A 7,263-nucleotide genomic window follows, 5' to 3' on the forward strand; every position below is an offset into this window, starting at 1 on the left:
ATAAAGCAAGTGACTTGGAACCGGGTCGCGATTTTGTTTACTCAACAGTCTACACCGTGTACTTCCAGCGCACACCTTCTCGATTGTACCAGTTTCCCGGATCATCGGGCCATCGTACTGAGGTGTGCGCTGAAAATTCGGACCGATCTGACCGTACACCGGGCGACCGGATTAAGTCAAACATGTTTGAATTGTCCAAACATCGCCCCCTATATGGAAAGAAGGTGTCTATAACCGCCCCCCCCCCTCGATTTTACGGAGGCAGAGTGACCGGGCAAAAGTTCTGTCTACCTTTTGAGAGAATGGTCTGTCGGCGAATTTGTTGTCACACCCCCATCCAAAGTGGCCCAGAGCACTCCTACCAATGTGCTCTTCTCAACTTCATCCCCCTCCCCCAATAAAATTGACCTTGCTACACGCCTGCACTAGTACGCATCCCTCCGTTAGGGTATTAATGTCTTCAAAATATACAAATTGGTACCGCGCGAAGGTAAAAACAACATGTTACATTAAAGGGAAGATACAACATTTGCAAACATCAGGAAACGAAATTGTCAAATTATAATGAAATATCTTACTGGGCTGTTAGTGAATGACAATCTAAACCATCCTGCGAAATTGTGGTTCCTGGTGTGCTGACATTTTCATAATTTTTATTTGATCTATTATACCAACCCCTCAAATAGTTCATTTCTGAAAATTACAGCAAAAACCAATGATGTACATTCCCTTTAAGATACTTGTTACCCTTTGGAAAATTCCCGATTCGTTTATTTACTGCTAACCAAAATAATAACAATACCCAAAACCCGCTATGTTTGTTGGCACATTCGCATGAATCGAATACATCGGTGTTCCGATATCCAGTATCGCCGGATCGTCTGCAATTGGCATAGTACGACATCTGCATCCTTCTCGCCGTGGCGGCAGGGAGGATCGATTCTCCAAGATTCGATAGGGGATAGTCGAGTTCATTGAATCGTTTTGACGGTACGCACGTAAAACAGCTGGATCCTGCAACACCGTATCGACTTTTGTGTGCTGGTTGGTCGAAGATATATTCGGATGTGCGCTCTGTTGACCACATGTACTGTTGAGTAGTTGCGAGAGGCGGCTCACGTTTTCATATAGAAATGTTCTCTTTGAATCGACACTCATGGAATCGACAATCGCAATGTCGTCTTTTTGTGGCAATAATTGTGTGCCTCGATTGTGAACGGCTTTCCCGACGGACAAAATGGCGGGATCGTTGAGGAGACTTGTGGTTTGAGGTGATACACGACGAGGAAGCGCTGGCCATGCTTTATCGTAGGACGCACTTGGAACTTCAGGCGACGAGTATCTACTATCTGCAATCTTTGAGGATTTTTTGAAACCCCTTTTTCTTCTGTTTTGCAAGCAGTGGGAAGCGTTACATGAAGAGTTGCCGTGAGGATAGAATGGAGTCAAGTGCTTTCTCTTCACTGGTGGCCTGGGATGTACTTCCCCCGGAGATTCGAACTCATCCCAGTTCATCACTTCACCTCTCGGTCCCCTATGGTAACCATCGTAGTACTTGATTGGTGAATGTCTGATCGCAGCTTGGTCACGTAGTGTCACCATGGCAACGGGAGCCCCGGCCAGGATGTGCGAGACTTCCTGCAAGCATTGACTGAATGTGAGGGCGCCCTTGTCGTCGGCGTAGTCTCTGAAATACGAAGCGCTGTATATTACCTGTGCGCCATTTTACGAAGTTGTTGACGAGCTGGAGAGAGAAAGATTTCTCCTCCGCGTCGCGCAAACTTCCGATGACAAACTGCCGTCGCCGTTGTCGCTCAAAGATCGCCTTCTGTCACTGTCACTTATAGATGCCGCACTGCTGGAATAGCTCGCACTCAGAGACCAGTTCAGCTCGGAAGACGAGCCGTTTGAGAAATCTGAAATCGATTTCTGTTCATCCTCGTCTTCGCTGTTCAAACCTGATGTGTTGAATCTTGTCTCCGAGAACAGAGAGATACCGCTCTCATCACCAGGCTTAGTGGACCCACGGTCCTCTTGTCGTGATGGTGTTGAGAACTGGCCTTCTGGTGATGAAGTTTGACCTCTATGTGATGATGTCTGATCTGCTGGTGATACGGTTTGTCCTTGTGGTGAAGCGGGTGAGTCGTCTAGGGACATGGTTTGACCTCGTGGTGAAAAGGAGTGGCCTTCGGTGAAAATGAATGACCCACTGATGGTGAATATGTTTGACCATCTGGTGAGGAGATTGGATGATCTGCGGATACACCTCGATCTTCCGGGAAAAGAATTGTTCCGGTTAAATGCTGTGATCTTGCGGCGAAAAGTGATCGTCTTCAACCCGAAAGGTACGATCTACATTTAGCGTCAAACTATATGGCGATAAGCTGTGGTCATCGGATGATAAGGCTCGACTTTTAGATGAAGTAATTTGACCTTTCGATGACAGGTATTGACCTCCTGGTGATGAATTGGCTGGCGATTGGCTATTTGGTGTAGATGTACGGACGTCAGAACGTTGCGTGTTGAAGGCGCATGAATTTATCTCCGTGTCGACGGAAATCAGGTCACCGGAATATGAAGGAACCTTGGGCGAAGTGCGGAAGCTGGAAGGCGGCATCAGTCTTGGATTGTGGGTAAAATGATTTGCGAGGTCAAAGGTCGTACTTTCACTGTTCCATCCTGTGGCATTACCTGGTAAGTGAAAATGAATGAAAATTTGCTTTACTCTGTGTAGGAGGAAAAAAGAAATGTTACGTATGTAACAGTTGGACACCGAAGTGATCTGTGTTCTTAACGTGATTTTTTTTTGTACATGGAAGGCACATGGAGCCGATAACAACTTTTTAACAATATGTCATGACTGCTGATGGTTCACAATCACTCCACTTTCAATCAGGACATGTCTGTTTTCTGTTGTTGTTATACCCATGTTATGTTTGTAACAGGTTGGACACCAATTGTTACAAGCGTTACAGTTTTCATATTCCTATTTTTCCCCAGAAATTTCAAGTATTTCCCACGGAACTTCTGGTATTTATTACAAGAAACTTTTATGGAAAAAAGTTGTCAAAAAGAAGTAAAATAAATAGTATTTTACCAGAAAATTTTGCCCTATTTTCACACTAAATAACTGATAAAAATTAATTCCCATGTCCAGTGGTCATAAAGTTATCTCCTTTAAATTTCTTATTATGTACGCACCTGAGAATACAATACAAAGACCATAAAGTAACAAGAAGGTTATTTAATCTGGATCAAATTATCTCACCCCAAAATCTCACCAGTATTGTAAAAACAACATAATCTTCTGTGAAGGTATAAAAGAGTTTACCCACTCAAAATCACTTCGTAAACCCATGGAATGAATATTATTCAGTATGCACTGCCGACAATTTTGTTCTACAGCACTATATAAAATTCTAATAAATATTGCATGAAACTTTTCAAATATCCAATATACCTTACTTAATTATCTTAACCCTCCGACGCAGAAAGCCCATTTAGTAACACACTTACAGTAATGGGTCCCCCGGGAACCCAAATATTTAGCGCCACGGTTTGAGGCTACACAACACTGTATCCACATGAACACAATCTTGCCATGTCTGTGGACTCGAGAGGTGTGGTTGTATACATAGTCTGTGGTCAAGCCGTGCACTGTCTACCCGCAAGTGACCTTGTTTGTGCACGTATATATGGTGGGTCCCCGGGTGGGCAGAAATTGCGTCGGAGTTGTTTTGTGCACGTGTATATGGTGGGTCCCCGGGTGGGCAGAAATTGCGTCGGTCCTTAGCCCAGGTTGTCAGGCTCAGATATGCCTGACCAGGGGTCACACACTAAAGGTGACTGCATATATCCGTAGTGGGTGTCTCTGGCTAGGATTAGATGAAAGATCACCAGAATTGGTTTGAATTTTTTTTTTAATTAAGGTAATTAACCAAATTGGGTCCCCAAAAGTTAACAAATCTGGTATACACTATTTTCTTATTAGAAATGAGCATTATTATATATACATGTAGATAATAACTCTTTATTAATTGTCCTTTCCCACATCCATGGTTAAGCATGAATCTCAGTAACTGGTGGAAATAGATTTTAAAAAAATGTAACTGTAAATATTCCTTAGCAAATTGTTTTCCCTTCTTTTTTTTCATTTTTTCCCTTTTCTTTAACGTTTTAAGTGGTTAAAGGTAATCGGCACCATTTGCAAACATTCAAACATAAAACTATCAAAATATCATGAATTATCCTTCTTAATTTTCAGAAAATAAAAGGATAAAAAGCATCCTGTGAAATAATTTCCGCCCAATATTCTGTCTTTTTCCAGGCAAAAAGAATAACCATCATTACCTCACGATGGTTAGGACCAAACCTTCAAACAGTCAACAAAAACATGCTTTGCGTGAGAAAAAAATAAGAATGCATTGTTACAGTTTTCTCCAAAGTATGACATCTACTGCGCATTATTTCGACCTTTTCTTAGTTTTTTATTGATAACCTGCTTCAAATTTAATGTTAATTGTTTCTTGAAATGGCAAATATAAACTTTTTCTGCAAATGGTGACCATTACCTTAAAGCCAATTACATTAATTGACTATTTAGTCAAAGACATGATGGAGAAAGTTTGGCATATCACGACACAAGCCTTTTTCTTCCACGTCTCTTTTCTGTGTTAAATTTACATTGATTCAATAAAAGCACTTAAGATAGAGTGTAAGCGTGCACCTGCAGCGTTGTGTTGTTTCTAGATATCATTTATTACTGTCAGTGATCTTTTAAAGTGTCTATCATGGCCTTACGTGTATCTGTCGAGACTAAAGTTGTGCTGGTCCCAGAGGGCCAGCCTATACTCTTAGCACTTATCTAGCACACTGGCACGCACCGACCGACCGGACCGGACCGGACTGTCTATTGTGATTTCGACTAGAATATTAAGCCCTACCCGACCCAACCTGACTGACCTGATTTGACCTGACCTGATCTGAATTGAACTAACCTGAACTGACCTGACCTAACTGACCTCACTGACTGTCTAAGATTGAGACCCAACCCGAACTGACCTGACCTGATTGGCTGGCCCGACCTGATTGACCTGACCTGACCCGACCTTACCTAACCTGAACGACCAAACCTGACCTGAAGTAGCTGGCCTGACCTAAATGACCTGACATGACCTGACCTGACCTGACCCGACTGACTGTCTCTTAAGATTTTGACTTGCATAAGCCCTACCGTCGCGGTTCCTGTCAAATTTCGAGATTCTTGTGTCAAATACCCTGGCAAAATATTGGACGTAAAATATTCTATCAGAGAGTTCTGAGAGCCATGGAATTGGGAAATTGAAGGGATATGGCAATGCATCTCTGGCCCGGACTTGGGGCTTTAATTCAGAGCATGTTGGATGCAATAGGGCCCGAAAGTGGCACTATTTATCCATGTTGGGATGGATCTGTTTTCAAGATGGCTACCTTTCCACTTTGGGAAACATCACTCGTTTAAGAGTCGTCTTCTTTGGGCTAGAATTTCTCGAAAAGTCATCGGTCAACCCACCAAAAATTTAAAAGAAAATGAAAGATGACATATGTGGTTCAACATTTTTCTGTGCAGCCTGAACACTTGTGAGAGTTTTGAGTATTTTTGTTAAAAGAATTTTGAAGTATGGGCATTTATCACGGTTGTCTATGGAAATTGATTTGATTGGGTGCACCAGTGGTCTCGCACCAACGCCTACTTTAATATTCTTTCAATAGAGGGCGCGCCACATAAATAGTGGTCTCAATATCCACCACCAAACTCGAGTTGGGGGGCAACAACTCCGGAAATACAAGATGTATTAAATGGAATTTTCGTCTACTGATTTGTCATTATGTTTTGCAAAACATCAACGAAAATTAACTCGATTTAATTTCATAAGAAACCGTCAAACAATGAAGCTATTATGATCGTAACAATACAGTGTTTTAAGCGCGACAAATACAATCGGAATGAATTCAAGTCACCGTGGATTTTCGCGTGTAAAACGAGTCACGGTTGTTTTTGGGGGGTTCAATAATGCAGCATCCGTGTTGATGTTTTGTGGAGACCACTATTTATGTGGCGCGCCCTCTATTGAACGAAAATTAAGTAGGCACGTGCGCACGTTTGTCTTGGTGCGAGACCACTAGTTTTGTTTAGCGCGCCCTTTCTCGAAAGAAACTTTCAGTTGTTGTTTGACGGTTTCTCACGAAATTGAATGTCCTTATGTAAAACATCAAGACCAATCAATGACCGAACTTTACAACTTAATACCGCTGGGCCTGGTTGGCTGGGGTTATTGCCCAAACAACGAGTGTGTTATAAAATGTGTCCATGGGCGGTGACTTTCTTTCATTCGTTTGTATTTCCCGCGTTTAAAATACTGTTTTTGTTTCGGTCATATTATTTGTTATTGTTCAACGGTTTCCCATAAAACTAAATTCCACACACAGTCATCATGAGAAAGCACTTTACGAATTTTTAATTTTGCAATACAGAACAAATTCGTTAGGGTCAACAACTCAAGAAATACTACATGTGTTAAAATTGAAATTGGCAAACGCCTTGGAAATCTAGAGTTGTAAGTATTTAAACAAAAATGTTGAGGAGAGGGTTATTATCACTTTGGGAGTCGATTTGCAGGTCTGAAACCTGCAAATAGGCACCCGTGTTAATAGGCCAACATTCCGTCCGCCGAGCTCATGAATAAAAGTTATACACTCAAATTCTTCCATAATATTAGAGAGTTCTGAGTGCCATGGAATTTAGAGATTGAAGAGATATGTCAATACACCTCTGGACCAGACTTGGGACTTCGAATTCAGAGCATGTGGGATGCAATCGGGCCCGAAATTGGCGCTATTTAGCCATGTTGTAGATGAATCCTTTTTCAAAATGGCTAGCTTTCCACTTTGGGCTGGGAAGAATCGCTGGTTTTGGGGTCGTCTTCTTTGGGTTTGAATGTTTCGAAAAAATCATATGTCGATCCACAAAAAATTGAAAGGAAAAGGAAAGATGACATGTTGCTCATCATTTTTCTTTGCAGCCTGAACACCAGTGAGAGTTTTGAGTATTATTTATAAGAATTGTGAAGCATGGGCTTTTTATCACTGTTGTCTGTGGGAATTTATTTGATTGGGTGCACCCCTACTGGTCTAGCACCAATGACTACTTGAATAATCTTTCAATAGAGGGCGCGCCAAAAAAATAGTGTTCTCGATATCCACCACCAAACTCTTTTTGGGAGG

The sequence above is a fragment of the Patiria miniata genome, unplaced genomic scaffold (assembly GCF_015706575.1).
Source record: "Patiria miniata isolate m_02_andy unplaced genomic scaffold, ASM1570657v1 HiC_scaffold_23, whole genome shotgun sequence".
Lineage (NCBI taxonomy): Eukaryota > Metazoa > Echinodermata > Asteroidea > Valvatida > Asterinidae > Patiria > Patiria miniata.